This window comes from Monomorium pharaonis, chromosome 7 (genome assembly GCF_013373865.1).
Source record: "Monomorium pharaonis isolate MP-MQ-018 chromosome 7, ASM1337386v2, whole genome shotgun sequence".
Taxonomy (NCBI): Eukaryota; Metazoa; Arthropoda; class Insecta; order Hymenoptera; family Formicidae; genus Monomorium; species Monomorium pharaonis.
In genome coordinates this window covers 15,598,631-15,616,300 of record NC_050473.1, presented here as the reverse complement: position 1 = coordinate 15,616,300, position 17,670 = coordinate 15,598,631, and the positions used below count along the sequence as shown (strand labels likewise).

General features: G+C 44.2%; 1 long non-coding RNA gene across 1 annotated transcript in view; it reads right to left on the bottom strand.

Annotated features, from left to right (window-relative positions):
- Positions 1-17,670, bottom strand: part of LOC118646732 — a 92,132-nt gene that overhangs the window by 17,866 nt on the left and 56,596 nt on the right. The window contains exon 3 of the long non-coding RNA XR_004964184.1: positions 935-1,075. This is a non-coding gene — a long non-coding RNA (uncharacterized LOC118646732). The remainder of the gene's footprint in view (positions 1-934; positions 1,076-17,670) is intronic.

Genomic DNA, 17,670 nt, shown 5'->3' with positions numbered 1-17,670 from the left:
ATATGCAATTCGTTTCCCATTGCGCGCTAGCGTATGGGGAGACACGCGTTGTAACTCAGTTACAGCACAAATTCGTCAATGGCGCAAACAGAATGTACAACAAGCTTGTCGTACCGTTAAATCGATACAACAATTTCGCCGGTTCGCTCTACACTCGTTAGACGTGTTCCTCGGGTAAGAGGGCGCCACGCAACTATCCGCGCGCGGATACGATCCGCACGGTTCACCCCTCGCGCGTTGTAACGAGCAAGATTCTCCGTTCCCTCAGAGGCAATCGATCCCGACGAAGCAGCTGTCTCGTTCGCCGGTATTCGATTTTAGCACGCTAGCAGCCGCGTTAGTAAAGCGCAGAAAGAAAACGCCGCGGCGAAGGAAAAAGCAGGAATTTAATTGACGTCGGCGGGCGTCTCTCCGGCGTGAAACCGGCGAAGCCGATCAACGCCGGGACCTTGATCCAATCAAGACGCGGTATTTATTTTTGCGTTCATTTAAAAACGTGTTAAAACGCAAAAAAGCAAACGGCCATGGCGTTGGCCGGCGAGAGGGGTTGAAGGAGGCAGAAACGCGCCGGAGTCGCGCTTGGTGGAGGACGAGGCGGAAGAGGGCGAGAAGGAGCGCGACGTGCCGGCGTGGGGGTATGTACGTCGAGGGAAAGCGCAGCGAGGGGTGGCAGCGGTCCGAGGGCCCGAAGGGCGAGGGGAGGCATGCGTGAGCCGACGAGGTGGAGGACGGGGGCGGGGGGGATGAAAATGCAAAAAGGCGCCGGGGGCCTCGCTCAATACCGGAGCGGCGGCGCAAGCGCTTTCATTTTGTTTTTCGTACGTCGCCGCGCGTCGCCCGCTCGTTTTTCCAAGATGGCCGCGTCGCGCGCGCCCGCCGATGCATAACGTCGGTAACCCCGGGCCCCTCGAGGAGGCCGGCAACGACACCCTACCTTGCCGATTGGGGAAGGAATGCGACCAGCACCCTCCGCTGCGTGGCGCGTTGGTCGTTCTCTCTTAAGGGGCTGCTTGGAGACTTCGATACTCGTGCGCGAGGTCAGCGAGATCCTCCAAAGCCGGAAACCGCAAGGAACCTATAAGAAAAATTTTTTTTCTGCTATTTTTAATAACATAATTAATAATGACATGTATAATTAAATTCAATTAATTGTAAATTATATTAAGATACGTGTTAATAATGTTTTCTCCGTAAGATAAAGTAAAAATCTTGCATTAATCCTATATATTCTGAGTGTCACTTAATTTCACGAAATTCGGGATTGATTGTTAATGATTAATACGGCGAATGATTAATGTTCCATCTCGTAAATCAGATAATGTCATATCTATTTAATATTCTACATACACACATACAGCGCGAAAAATTTCTTGCTCGATATTTCACGCAGTGGCCGCAATCTGATCATTGTATTATTCAATTTTCGCCAATACCAAGATGCGACGTGCAAGTGCACACGGCTACTTCCGACTTGCAGCGAAATGCTTTTAAACGGTTTTGAAAAATTCATGGCGTTGGATCGAGTGTCACGTTTCATTTATTTCTTCATTATCCGCCTCCTTCTATTTATCCGGCAAATGTTATTATTTTTTTAGCAGGACGGACGCGCCGCGCCGTTACAATCTTGACGAATATTTATCTCGATTTCTCGGCAAAATACGATCAAGCCGTCTCATTAAAAACAGACGAGGATAGATTCGAATTGCAACGTTTCCGTTATAATTTAGTAACTCAATAAAATGCTGGCGAAGTCTCCCCCATTAAGTCACGCGCAGTCAGAGGTTCTCAAGGAGACGCAATTTGCCGATGCACAAAAAAAAATCTAGAGGACAGTTTCGATCGAAAAAAATAGAAAGAGAAAATGCGAGATTTAATGAGCAGGCGACGCAAAATGCATTTATGGACGAGATTGAAAGCGTGGGAACGGCTTGAACTGGGTGGCAGTAAGTAGTAATACCGCAAATATCGGCGACAGCGACTATCGTGTGCGCAAGTAATATGTTGAAACAACTCGTTGCTGATTCACAAATGTTTTGTCATTAATTATAGATAAACATATACGTTAGTTGCAATATTAACATTACATATTGTACAAACACCGCGATATTTTTTAAATAATATCGCGCGATAACATGATCAGTTGGATATGTAAATGGAATAATTAAACTAGAACGAGTGAATTTTATTGACTCCCGTGTTTTCTAAACTATGTTACGAATTGTTGGTTGAGGTTGATTCGTATGATTTTATGCGTCCTCTATCAAGAAAAGTGCACTTTACCGTGTATAATTATGTTCGTACGATTACGCTCGCAGGGAAACTTGCTCGCATAATTCGCAAATCAAAATCGGATTTTCTCAATCGATCTTATTACGATGATTTGAGAGCCACTGATATTCACAGATAGATGCAGAATGCGGCGAATACGATTCAAAAAAGAAAAGGTGAGAGGCGACCGACGGATCGACGTCAAACAGTCGCGGCGGTACTTCGTTGCGCATATCGAAGTTTAAAAATCATCACCTCGGTAACGCGAAGTATTGATCAAAAGTCGTCGAATTACGGCGGTAACGATCGCGGCCCATTAAGCTCGCTATAATGATGGATAACGTGGAAACGCGCGAAACCGCCCGCTCGTCAGCGCCAAAATATGGTGCAATATGAGAAAACCCGTTTACAGAATATTTAAGAATCACCGTCATAGGAGCAATTACTCTTAACAATAAATATTGATATCCAAACCACGAGAAACGGTAGCTTTATTCCAATATGAGGGGACAATAATTTTTGATATAAAAAATTAAAGGTATTTGAGCAATTCAAACTTCGAAGTTAGAAATAAACGAATTCTTTATTCTATAACTGATTATCCGAGATTGAACAAAAATTTCCTAAATAATGGACCTGTAATATCTAATTCAATATTATTCAAACATTGAAAATTTGCGCAATAATTGCAAGTGAGATCTTAGAAAAAAATCGGAATCGAATTTGTTTAAAGCATTCATAACTAAAAGAATACGCGATGGTTTGGGGCAGATTCCATATATGAAAAAATAATAACATAGAACTGTAACTCTGTCAATAAGTCGAGAAAAAATAAGTTGGAAAAAGGAAATACTACAGAACAAACATTCAGTGTACGGTCGTGGCGAATCAATATTTAACGCTTACCGATATTACGGATTCAATAACAAACGGCAATACGGTAATACGGTGTCCTCGATCTTGCCTCCTATTAAATCTTAGGAGGTCCCGGGATTGTGAGAATTTATGAGCCCCGTGGCAAGATAGAAATTTGCCAAAGTGAAATTCCGCGCGGCGAGCGTAAACACAAACGGATACGCGCGTTTCCCGTCGATCCCGCGATATTTATTCCCGCACGAATTCTCTCGGGCGGTCGCCGATTTAAAAATGCGCCACCCGCATCGCCGTGACACGCGGAGCGGAAGCAGCGCGGACTTTTCGGATATATTCGCGGATAGACGCGGCGGGGCTCGATCTGGCCGAGCTGTGTGATCTAACGATCAGCCGGTCTCTGATAATGGAACCAGTAATTGCGCGGTGGTTCGGCTTTTCGGGTCGCTGCATAAAACGCGTGCGAAGTAAGGAGATCGCAAACAGGCGTTCCCCTAAAAAACTAAAAATAACGCGCGCGAGAACTTGCGGAGAGGAGGGGGGGGGGGGGAAGGGGATGAGCCGCGAGCGTCGCGACGCAGGTATCCGCGCGATGCTCGCAATCGAACGATAATTGCCGCAGCTCGAAATCAATAACGCCTTCCCGCGACGTTTGATGAAAGCAAACGCCGTCGCGATTTGCAGACAGCGCTGTTTCAAAGGTCGTTCCAATACTGCATCGTAATATCGCTAATTTATCGAGTTTACCGAGTCGAATGCCTCGCTGGCGCTCGCGCGCGCGCGCACGCTGCTTGCAGTTACGGTGCATCACAGCTCCGGATTAATCCGGCAACACGCATGGCGCGTGAATCATCCGTCTTTATTTTTTTTCACGTTAACGATTTAGTTCACGCTTCGGCTTAGCTGCGAAAGATACAATAATTAAAGTGCACATGTACATAAAATAATATTAATACGTAAATTTATTTTGGCTGAGTTCTTGTTGATTAAATCTCTTCTTTGTATATAGGTTATTGTGTAACCCCCCAAAAAAACATTACTATCAATACCATGTATTTAAATATATATTATATATTTTAAATTATTGAGAGAATTATCCGTAATACGTTTATTAATTTATCTACGATCAGAAAAAATACAGAGCTTACGATGAAAACTTTAGTGGCTCTACGATTTGTCCAATCGTTTTATGATATAAGCGTGAAAAATTTCAGGTCCACACTCATTTCACGTATACATTCTCGATTAACGAATATTCTCGGGCAACACCGACACTCTCGGATAAGCGACGCGATATCGGGCATAATTCGTGCGTTTATCGCGTCGCAGCCGCTCATAATCCGACATTCGGCGCTTCTTTCGCGCACGATGGCGAGCGTCGCGGCGACCATCGCGGTCGTTTCGTGCGTCCGCGACGGAGTCGGGCGGTAGGAGTACCGTGGAAAAACAAAGGAGGGAAAAGCGACCCTCGGAAAACAGACCGATGGCGGGACCGAAGGGGAAGGCAGGAGAAAGGTACGCAAAAGTACGAAATGGGAGAAAGACCGACGGATGGACTGCGAGAAAGAGAAATAGTTGTGGGAAGGGAAGAGCAAAGGGAGAGCGGAGAAAGAGGGTGGAAAAAGAGAAAAAGAGAGAGAGAGAGAGAGAGAGAGAGAGAGAGAGAGAGAGACGGAGGTCGTCGCGGTTGGACATTAAGAACGTTTCGTGCGGCAATTTAACCACCGGCAAGGGAGGCCAGGGGCGCGACGCGGACGACGTCGCTCGAAAGGCGCAGGAAGGGTGCGTGGAAAAGCAGGAATGAAAGAGAGGAGAAGAGAGACGGAGGGAGAAGGGGGGTTACGGGCGCGGATGCTGCACACGAGAATTTTTACGACTTCTACGCGCTTGCGCCTGCACACCTGGAGATTAGGTTTAACAGCCTTAATTTTAAAAAATTGCCTCCTCTCTTGCTCGCTCCTTCCCACCGACCGCGGTTCCTGATCCTTCTCCATTGCCGCCCCCCCCGCAACCCTTCACCGTACCTTCGTCCTTCCCCGAAAACGAAATTGCGCCGCTTTGCGTTGTTGGGAATAAAGTCCTGGGTGCTTCTCGGCATGCCGACTCACCCTTCACCCTACCTCGCCCAGTCAACAACGGCCACGACACCCCCGTGGATGCTGAAACACGCGAGGGTATTTAGCCCATTTGCGCGGTCGCCTATAGCTCGTTTGGAGTTAGGCGTCATGACTGACTTCGAGATTATTCCAAAGAAACGTCCCATAAAACATAGGTTTACCCTTTTTATTTAAGGTTTTCACTATTTCTACTATTTTTTTTAAATTTGTGTTCCTTGTTTCTAAAGCGTGGGAAATGCATTTTAAATATTAACAAGCACTACTGAAAAGAATTACCACATGTCAATTGTCTAAATAAATTAAAAACAAACAAATATAGTTTTCAATTTTTTCCGTAGTATACGTACACGTGTATGACACTTTTAATCTAAATATGATCTCAAAAATTATTAGAAGAAATCCACTTTTAAAAAGGAGATGTTGCCGATTTTATCGTTGACAGTTGTCTACGATGCTGATTAGTTCTCTCGTTGCGTTTACTTCGTGTTGCGAGAGATAACTGTCATTGCGATTGAATTTTGACAGCTGTCAAATTTGTATAGATGGTTATTTATACAATTGTTGCAATTTATTTTTAAAAAGTAAAAAATAAAAAGTTAAATAGCGCGCTTCGCGCACGCGTTTATTGTGTCTAATTATTATTTTTTTAATGGTGTAATTATTATATGCTTTAGTATAGAGTTATAACAAATTTTGCGTGACAGATAACAAAAAATAAAAATGTTAAATTATCTTCTCATTTTTTAAACGTTATTATTTTTAAATTATTTTTGTCTAAAGTTATAAAAAAATAAAGTTTTATTTAAAGATCTTGCGGCACATTAAAGTCCCGACAAATATCCCGACAAATAAATATTCATTCGTTTAATTATCGCTCCGTGTCTTCGTAGAGGCGGTATTAATTATCTTTTTCCTTATTTTAATTATCATTAATACAACACATGTTTTAAATTATGCATTTTATTCCGTATGTTTGCGTATGTAAACGTAAGAATTTATGAAAAATAATATAATCTTAAAACATTGTTACTTACACACGCGAATTTTAGATTAATAAAAATTAATGAACTCTCTCTTTCGCATTGATCGCGTCGTCTCCTATCTCGATAAAGCCATAAGTGTATTTATTACAACTTTAATTATTATGCGCGAATTATTATAATAGTGAGAGAGTATGCCGTTGGAAAGCCTTTTAGCAGATTTTGCTATTGTTGCTATTACGATGAATTTCAAATGAAATCATGAATAACGGCCGCAAGATCTAATAATTACAACGCAGGTATAGCAGTCAAATTATTATTCGCGTTACATACTAATATTCTGCATGAATCATTACAGTATTGTTTGGTAACTGCTTTTACATCGTACGTCTCTTGGAAAATCACTAATTTCCAGCCGTTCACTAATTGCCAACAAGAGCCTTCACCAGCATTATTAACTCCCTCTCTCTGCCATCTGGATTTCGTAATTTGCGACCTTTAAAGAAAATTAAAATGTATAAAACTGCGATTTGTAAAACGTATCAAAGATCTCGTAATGGAGGAGAATCTCTTCGTGCGATCCCTTCACGTCTAACGATGCATTTGCCCGGAAAGATGCATTCAATTTGACGTAGGGCGTAGGATCGGTCGACTGCGCTCACGGCCCAGACGCCTAGATTAATTAACAACTTCACCGTGCGTCCCTTCTCGTAGGGCCTTTTTGGTAATTCCGAGAAATTTTCGTACCGTACGCGGTCCTTCTCCTCCCCCTCCGCCCCCTTACGGCCGCAATAAAATTCACGTTGAGCCAGGTTCCAGACTCGTGTGAAATATCGTCGCGAATTATCATACCATCTGAAATTAAAGGGCTGAAATTTCGGGGTGGTACCGCGCGCCGGCGGTAGTGCCCGTTGGAAAATAATTTTGATGCTGCTCGCTCTACGTACTCCTACGACCAGTCCCGCCATCCGTTACCCCGCTGGCCCCCGTGCGTCCCTCTCACTGCCTCCTGTGTTCCTCGCTAATCCCCTTTTCCCTCCGCGACCCCTTCGCGCCGACGCTCCTGTTCCGGTACTCCAGCCGGCAACGCGGAGAAGGAGAGGACTCGTGAGGAGCACCAAAGGGGTGGTTACCGTGACGAAAGGGGAACGGTAGAGCGTGGAAGGTACCAAAGGCAAGAGTGTGACGGAGAGCGTGCAATTGCTGGCGGAGAAAGAGCGCAAGAGGGACAGAGAGGACGTTAGCGCCGAGGGATCGGGAAAGAGTGCGGGGGAAAGAAAGAGAGGGGATGATTTTCGCGAGAGAGAGTTGCGCGGTCCGCCGCGCCGCGGCGCAGAATCACCCTCTTCGCCCGGCGCCGCTGCGCGCATTTTCCTCCCTCTTTCTGGCCCTCTTAGCCGTCCTCTTTTTTTTTTCCGCCGGGCCGCCGTCGCGGCGCGCGCGCTGCTTTTCATCCCCGTGGACCGCGTCGATTTTTCTTTTCGAGCGTCTGCGCAGCCACGCCCCCGCGCCACAATGGCCGCGTGCCCGAAAATTCGTCGCTGGGGCGGCGCCCTTTCCCGCGACCCCCGCGTCTTTTTCGCCGATTCCCCTCGCGCCTCAGCCCCCTTTCTCGCGCACCCCCGTGCCCCCCCCCTCTCGTCCGCTTTTCCGCTCGCCCTCCCTCCCATGCCCTTTTTTCTCTCCCTTTTTTTTGTCCCGGCCACCCCTCCGCCTCCGCCTGCCGCCGACGTCGACGTCGATCCGACTAGCCGCCGTCTCCGTCGCTCGCGTGTTCGCCGCACTCTTCAGCTTCGCCCCCAGGGGTGTATTTTAAGAGATCCCTCGAACCAACCCCTGCCCTCTCCGCGGCGCTACGGCGCGATACGTTCGTTCGGTGCTATATACGATACTTGAGGCGCGTAATGTATGCGCCCGTCTTTGGCCGGGTGTTTACACGGCCGCTGTTTGACGATCGATTATGCCTGATGCTTAATGAGACGCGCCGAAGTTATTACCGATCGGTTTATTGCCTTACGCCGTTTAGGCGCAGTGCCACTTTAGAGGCCGTATCTCGCTGCGCATCTCACGCGCGTCTGAACGCTATCTCTATTTGCGTCTTCAGTTAGACCTGAGGATTGTTTGTCACATTCCTCCTGATCTCGCACGCCGATAGCAAATGTCAATCGGCAAATGCGTATCTCTCGCGAACACGTCTGATCAATGAGACGCATCGAACTTACTATTGCTTTAAACGGATTGCGGCATTTTAGCGCGGTCGTCTGTAACTAACACGGGGATGTATCAAGGTTACGCATTAGTCAAGTATAATCGGTAACGGCATTCAGTCGATGTATCGATATGCGTGTACACGAGCCTGCGTAATGCGCTCGATAGAGCACGTATCGAATCCATAGAACGTAACGTCCGCTGCGCTTTAAGTCCAGCCTCTGAACAATGCCTTCTCGAATAAAAATAAGGTATCTGGACTGAATAAGTCCCACTTAATTTATTTTTATTAAAAAAAAAAAAAACTATCGATTGGGATATTGAAATACGCAGTATTTCAATATTCTTACAGAATTGAAATAAAGCAATGTTTTAATTATACATCCCCCTGAATAAAGCTTTTAGAAAATAAAATAAAGTCGCCCCCATTCAGCCCAAATACTTTAAATTGACTTATTTAAATGCAATTCAATGTTTAATCAAATTCATCGTCATACTACCAAGCGCTTGATTTTTACATCACACGACGAGATTTCAATGATTTTAACAAGATCCATGGAGACTTGGATAAATCTTTTTAATAAAATAGTCAGTGGAATTAGCTGAAACTCACCAAAAATTTACCAATCATTAATCTCCCTCTTCGTATCATGAACAATCATAAAACTTTCAATGGATTAAGTGGAATTAAATTATTAGATCGAATTGTGTGATAAAATAAAAGAAGTCAATCAAAGAAGGAGCGGGAGGGGCGAGAGCTACGAAGCTACTGATTCGTAATTAAAAATTCCGCGCGTTGTCTCTCGCCCCACGCAATGTCTCACGGATTTAATGTAATCAGGCGACCCGGCGTGCAAAATAATAACATAATGCGCATAAAAGACAAAATTATACGAGATGACTACGTTATTCATACAGAGAAATATAAATTATTAATTTTCACTTGATTATTCTCGTCGGTGCGCTGCATTATGCATCGCGTCGGTGAACGCGATAAATTATCGGTCAAGAAGTACGAGAGCCATGCATTCGTCTCACCCAGAAATATCGTTGGAGAAGATCACCGACGTGATCCAGAGAAACCGATAAGCCAGGTATGGATTAAGCTTTTGAGCGCGTCGCCGATCGACAAGATATCGAGCGGACCGGTTATCGCGACGAATAATCGCGGCCACGTCGCTATCAGAAGATACCCGCCGTCCATCGGCGCGCATGCTGGGGAAGATTACACTTTAATTGTGTTTATCAGCGACGAGCGAAACTAACTAGATTTATCAAGAGCGGCCCGATTTGCGTTGCTCTGTACAAATGCTCATAACTCCCTGAATTACAGAGCCGTACGAGCGACATCGTTCATCTCTTTCTCTCGCCCGTACAGGCGCGATTTGACGAAATTTAAAGGGCTAATACGTGAAGCCTCGATGATTATGCCGCGAATTGGTAATTACATCTGGATTTCCATTTCGATTCCCGCTGTCGGGTTCACGTACGAGCTACGCACGGCCGTATTCATTGTATCGGCTTTCAAAACTGTCCCGAGATTATTCGAGCGTCAAGAAGTTTTAATCCCGCCGCGGAAAAAGAAACTTAATGTCCCTTATTCAAATCGCCGGAGTTAAGGAAAACATTTCGTCGTGAGATCCTGTGCAAAGATAGAGCCCGAGGCCCAGGATTCGCGAGCCTGACTTCCTTTGATGTAATTATAAGGATTGACGTATTAGAGCATAAAGCAAATGTAACACACGGTCGGGATAACTGAGAAAAGCGGTATAACATTATGAAGACTTGGTATTCCTTCTGAGAGGCAACGGGAGATGATGAATTTTACAGAAGATTAAAAATTACGAGTAAGACTCCTGTATGCTTATCTTGTTACCGCCTCAAGCTCTTCTATTACGTTAGTGCAAAAGGTAAACCGAGCGGATTAAAAGGAGACTACCGTCATCGAAATTACGCGGGGAAATCTCCGCAAATCCCTAACCCTTTCTATCCGATCCATTTACCCTGCCGGGGATGTAATCGCGGTCGGCCGTATAAAGAAATGCGATCGACGATGAACATCGGGAATCGGGCGAACGTCGGTACAGCGAAGAGAACGAAGGGAAAAAGAATCGCGATTCTTTGACCCCCCTCGTCGATACGGCGCTGGCCATGTTCCCGAGCTTCTCCGCGTGCATAGAAAAAAGCTCGACGACGAACAGGTTGGTAGGGGATTGAACGAGGTTTGCGCAGGATGCAACAGAACAGGTGGGGATGGATGAACGAGACAGTCGGGGCGACGGGGACGGGGGCAGGGGAGCGCGGGGGGGGGGGGGGAGGGAGAGGGCGAGGAGTACCCAAGCAGGTTGATTAGGGGAAGGGAGAGGAGTGTCGGTACCGGTTGTAGCGGGGATCGGGAAGTGGGAAGAGTAAAAAGAAGAGAGCGCGGAAGAGAGGCGCATCGACGATATCGGCGACGGCGGCGGACGGGGTAGGAGAAGGAAGCCGACCAACGCAAGTCAATCGTGCGTCTCTTAATAGAAAAGTGGGGTCGATTTATGGGTTATAGGTAAACTGCACTCTCACCCCTCTGTATCATCGACCCGACTCACCCCGCGCCACCGTGCGATGTCCGCGCTTTCCTCGCAGCTACCCCGTCACCGGTATCCGATCGTCCGACAGATATCGCTCTTTCGTTTTCCATCGCGGTATCCCCCTTTTGTCGGCGGCCCACGCGTGTTCCACGGCCCTGACCGACTGCCACGTGAGGACCCCTCCATGTGACGAGACCGACGATCGCGAGGCTAATTGCCTAGAGACAACACCTAGACGATCACCACCCCTCGGTCCCGAGGTGTACTGCTCGCGCCTCACCATCGGTTTACATTACAAATGTACTAGCACCTTTGCAGTACGACGCTTAGGGCATTAGTTAATTTTTAATTTTTAGATTTTTGTGAAAAGCACAGGAATAACTAAAATTATATAAAATTATATACGTTTCTTAAATAGTATTCAACTATACATTTCTCCATATTTTTGCAGAAGCAAATGTATAAAACGTAATCACAAAAGTCATGCTTGTTAAATCGGTTTATTTGTGTCAAAAAAATGTAAAAATTCTAATTCAATATTAGAGAATTATATTAAATTATCCAATACACATATATATTTTCTCACAACAAAAAATCTCACGTAAGAGTCTATGCGAGTATTCGTAATAATAATTTGCAACATAATTTCGTATATCTTGCGACATAATAATAAAAATAATTAGAATTAAGATATATTTCAATGTACCTTAATAATCAATAACATTGTTTTATGTTATTAAAACAGTTTTTTTATATTTTTATGGAAAACATAGGAAGAACTAAAAATTGTTGCATTTCTTAGATTTTAGAAATATACGCTTCTATTTTTTTTTTATAGCAAATGTATAAATCACGTCACTCAATCGCTCAAAAAAAAAAATCACTCACGTGTTTGTCGACCTGCTTTATTTTTATCCTAAGTATTCAAAATAAAAACCAAAAAACATAACCGTGATACAAATTAGAAAAATGTATGCAATGGAAATAGTTTTTATGATCTCGTGTCGATATCAAGCTGCTATTTGTCGCGAGGCAGGAAATAATTTATGCAATCGTGCTATTGCGATCGTGACGTGTGTATTAGTGGAATAGGTTTCAAATAATCTTAATCACACAGCTAGAAAACCGAGTTTCTCCGTTATACAATATCCACGCGATTTTCTATCTTTAGCTAACGTTGTAATGAATTAGTATTTGCAGACTCGCGCACAGGGGAAAAGAGCTGTTATTCCCGACGGCGTCGTTGTAATTTTTGCGTAATGAATACGCACTTGCATAGCATCGTGCCCGGAAGTTCGCTATGATTCTCTTTGGAAAATTCATCGGGATACAGGCGGTATACGGAAAATTAACTCGCAGAAATGTACTCTGCATTTTCGTCGATTCATGTTTAATAATAGCTTCTCGTGTAAAATGGGGTTCCACTTACTGAAAATAAGAAATAAATGACAGCAAAGATGAACGTAACATGCAAATAATGCACAATGACATAAGCTTTATTGCTAAGATGGTTCTGTATCATGTTTACATTAAATTCTAATTTCGTAAAAATGTGTCCATTTTATAATCGTTAATAAGGCCGTGACATTTTGTAAATCAAATACCTCCTTGTTAAATTTGAACAAAAAAACTCGCAACCCCTCTCCACTACGCTCTTAATAAATCTTACTCAATAAACGATACGTTGCAGTGATTGGAAAAAAAAATATTCACCGCACTTCGCGCTGCATTCATAATTAATTTTATTTTCCAGCATCGGCAGCGACGAATGGAACGCTATTCTTCCGTCACGCCATCATCGAGAATGCCAATATTACTTTAATATCGTGAATTTTGTGCCAATTTGAAATTCCGCGCAATAAACGTCGTGGTATATAATGAAACTGCACTGTGAAGCGTGCTGGCGTCATAAAGTCTCCGGATAGAAACTGCCGGTTCCAAAATTGCCTCGACGGCACGTCGAACGTGCACGTGAAAGTTGCACGGGGAGCTTAAGTCGTCTCGCGCTGCCAATTAACAATCTCGGCGTGCAAATTAATTAAAAAAAGAAAGAAAGAAAGAGGGAGAGAGAAGAAGAGGAGTAAAACGAAATAACTGCTGCACAACAGCGTCGTATTCGATAACGCGCGACAAGCGCGCGATCGGAAGGGAAGGCAGAGACAAAGGCCGAATCGGTCGCGATTCCGTTCCCCTAATTAATGGATTTATTAAAATCGCACGACGCGCTCTATGTATCGCGTGCGCGCGCGACTCCTTTCGACGCGACGTGCCGGTGACTAATAACCCGATTTCCTGTAAATTTCGTCCACGGTCCAGGCGCCTTTTTTTACCCTAGGAAATAACCGGTTTAATCAGGGACGGGCTTCCTTCCCGTGCTATTTGCACGAAATTTCGGAGTTTCGAGCCCGCACGATACATGTGGGTGGCACAGCTGCGCCGAATGCCGGCTAAAATTAGGATGTGTGCGCGTGTGCACGCATATAGCGTTCTACGTGCGTGCGTGTGTGTGGTGTGTGTGTGTGTGCGTGCGAACACGCGCAGGGGTCTCTTTCTCCTTCCGTTTTCCGTTGCATGTATCTCACCGGCTCTCTCGGCCCCTTTCACCCCTTTCCCGGGCGCTCTCTCTTTCTCTCTGGTTCCCCTTTCTCTCTCGCTCCGTCGCTGGCCGCGCACTTTTTTCTCGTGTCTGCGGACGAAGATCGGTCGCTTGCCACGAGGAGAGAGGACGAGGAGTGGAAAATGAGAGGGGTCGAGGGAGAGAAAAAGCGGCCGGGGGTCGTCGGGAGGATCGGGGAGGAACCGAAAGAGAGAAGCGGCCGGCAGAAAGAGTGAGAGGGAAAACCGGGAGAGCCGAGAGGGTCGATAGGTGGGCACCGACCACCCCAAAAGTCCGCGCACTACCACCCGCCTGGGTACGAAGGGTCGACGGAGGCGACGACGCTCGCTTTATAAATATCTGCCGTAGAACGTTAAACAGTTCCCTCGTCGCTAATGAAAATAGGTATAGAGTCTAGAGTTGGCGTTTCGTCTACGCGCGCAAATCTGACCGGCACCATGGCGCATTTCTGAGTTTAATTATTTCTTAAAAAGGTCCATAACGCGCGCCCGCACTGGAAAAAAAGTTTTGTTGTTTTATGAGAAATTTTGGTTGATTCAACCTGTCCGTTTGTTCGAAAATGAACGATACAAATTTTGTAGTTGGAATTACCAGAGGATTCTGGTTAATTCCATTCTGTTTGAATCTACCAGAATTTCTTGTTAATCTTACTACATCGTTTTGTTAGGTTTACAAAACTCTACAAAAATTTCTTGTTAATCTTATTATATTGTTTTATTAGGTTAACACAATTTTTTGGTTAAAAAACGAGTTTGGATAGAGTTTTTAAAATAATAACAATATATCTTGGTTTAAAGTACACTGCATATATTTTACATATATTTTACTAACCTCTAAAAATCTCTATATAGCTGTCGAAATTCCATTCGCGCAGAAGAGAAGACATTTTTTCGTCCGCCATGCCGTTGAACAGAATAATGTAAATACACGATTGTAAGATACACGAAACAAATATAAAAGCTACCTTATGGGTACCGCGTGATATTAGTATCGCATCGATACCGCGTTGATTTGCGCGAGATTGGCATGCACCGACTTGCGCTGCGAGAACGAAGGCGCCAGCATTATCGCTATTTTTGTAAATATAACAAGAAGTTTTGTATTATTTTGTAGATTCAACAAGAAGTTTTGTAGATCCAACAAGAAAAACTTAATCAAATCCTTATAGTACAGTTAACCAAACGGTGTAGTTATAAGCTGTAAAATCTTGTTATGATAACCAGAAATTCTGTTTCGTTTAATAAGAATATGCTCAACCAGAACCGTTTTATTATTATAATAAAACCATTTTTCTCAGTGCGTGCGTTTTAATAGTTGGCTCTAACCCGCCAGCTTTGGCTAACACCAACCTCGCGCGCGGCCGCCATATAAAGCAACTAACGAGATGTACATGAGCCGTGACGACCAAAAAATCGCCGACTTTGTGTTTTGTGACAGCGTCGGAGGCTGGCTGGCGCACGGGGTTCGACTAAATGAGCCGTCTTTGATTTTGGACACGAAGAATGTATTTTTAGCAAATTGTAATTACGCAGTCGTACGTCTTTCTCCTCTTCCGTGCGCGCGGTGCGTCAAACAATATTATTTCTCGCGCGCGCACCTGTGCGAGCACGAAACGGTATTCATTTACGTTGCACATAAAGAGAATATATGTACAAGGCAAAAATGGCGGTAGACGTCTAGTAAAAATAGGCACGAGAGAATACATTTTCACAAAATTATTATCATGCAATGTATAATTACGTGCTGCACGCAGAGAATTGTCCACGATGAAAAGAGATGCGACGATCCGCGAAATCAAGAAACAAAAAAAAAATTTAATTGACTACAATAGAGGAAGCCTACGATTACTTAATTAATTACTGTAGTACATTCGGCCATCTCGTATCTCCCGGTCTATTTTGATTTTCACGTTTATTTAGATAAATGATTGAACTCTTGAAACGGGACCGCCATACAGAATCGGGCCGCGTACCATAAATCCGTCACTGTCGATTATATTTTCCGTTTTCATAATCAACAACAAGGCAAAGTAAAGGCAACGCGATTAAGGCAATTTTAGTTTTCAATTAAATTTTTTAATATTAATTCTAAAACACATGAAACCACTGCCAAAACCAATCATCTCTTAAATTAAAATTATTCCGTGTGAAAATAGCTCTGCTTCGCATTGGATCCGTTTACATTTACGAATGTTTCTTTACATACATAAATAAATGTACAATAATTTATATATGATAAAAACACAATAAAAACATTAGTGCAAAATATTATTGTTACACAATATTATTGTTACATTATTACACATTGTGTAATAAAATGATTGGATTACTTTATATTACATGTAAAACTGCTCGGCTCGTGACGTAAGATGTTCTCTATTTTCATATCAATCAAGGCTTCTTGCTGTTTGCAATTGAGAAAAAAACTTAGCCCCTCTAAAGTTAAAGCGTAAATGCGGTAAGTCTCGAAAGTAAGGGCGAGAGAAAAGACGATGTCATCGTCGCGGCATAGAAGTTACCTCGGCGGGTTATAGTCCGGTTGAGGACGCCGGCTGACATCTGAGATTTAGAAGCCGCAAAATAACAAAAGCTTAAACAATTTCCGGTTACAAAAGCGGAGCCATTCTCGTGCCCGACGTCGCGCCATTGTTTGCCCCCGCTGGTCACCGGCAGGAGCTGCGGAATCACGTTGAGTCGGGGGTGAGAGGATGGCGCGGGTCACGGGGAGAGCCGGGGGAAAGGGAACCTTATAGCGTACCACGTTAATATCTCGCGAATGCAATATCGCTTTAACGACCACATTGTTCCTGAAAGGAAACGAGGAACTTTTTGCGAAAAAGAAAAGAAAGACTGGCACACTTTAACTCAACCAGCTGAATCTTACAGACGCTTGACTTCGTTCTAATCTGAATAAGTGAAAACATCTTTTTTTCAAAATTCGCCAATTTCACTACTTTGAACGAAAAATTTTCATTTTATTATATAATCCTTAATGCTAAAATATTTTTAAAATTCTAATACTGATGTAATTATATACTTAATATATTACGAATTATTTTATAAAGTTGGTTCAGAAATTTCTAAAAAATTGAGTATTTCATTCATATATTCTTATTACATGTGGCACTGCAAAATAATCTTATTAATATAATATTTAAAAAATTAGCGGAAAAAAGAACGATATTTTTCGATTAAGGTTTTAATATGTAAAACTTGTATGAATTATTATTCTTGTAATTTTAAGTTTAGTAAAGCCGTTGATTATATATAATGAGCAAATATTTTCAACCATCAGTGATTCCTTCTGAGATGCCAATGCAACTAATTCAGTATGTTTACTAACGGCATATATTGCATGTCACGTCGCCAACTTAGATATACAATATTTCGGAGTAGCTGTATCTTCGCATAATCCGCTCCTTACATCTATGGCGGGCTCGCATAAAGGGCGATATGTGCAGTGAGATATCAAACGGACTGGGAGGAGAAGCGTACGTATGGCGGTCGTGGTCGGTGGCGTTGCAACGTCGCGGACGACGCTTTTATAGTGGTAGTGGTGGTGCCAGCCAGAGATGGTAGTGGTTCGGGCGACGGTTATCAAAATTGCGCGTGCCATTATAATTTTAAAGCCGGCTTTCCTCGTAGTACCGTCGCCTGGTCGTTGGTCCAGGAGGCAGGGGGCGGCGGAGGGGTGATGTAGAACGACCGGGCAGAGAGAGAGAGAGAGAGAGAGGCTGGCGAGAGAGCGGTCCGTAGTGGACATAGGTAGAGGAACAGGAAGGCGGAGGTGGAAGAGGATGGTGGCGGCAGTGACGGCGACCGAGGCAGGGTGGCCGAGGAGGACGGCGGGGCTGGCTCTGTGCACACTGGGGATTGAAGTTCGGGACGACCAACCGGGGGAGGGGGAGAGGGCGGCAGGCGAGGTAGAGAAGGACCGGTGAGGGTGGGTCATTTATTTCCCTCCCGCACGGCATAATTTATCGCGAGGATTTTCGCGAGAGCACGCAGAGAGCGCCGCGATAGAGGAAGAGGCAGGTA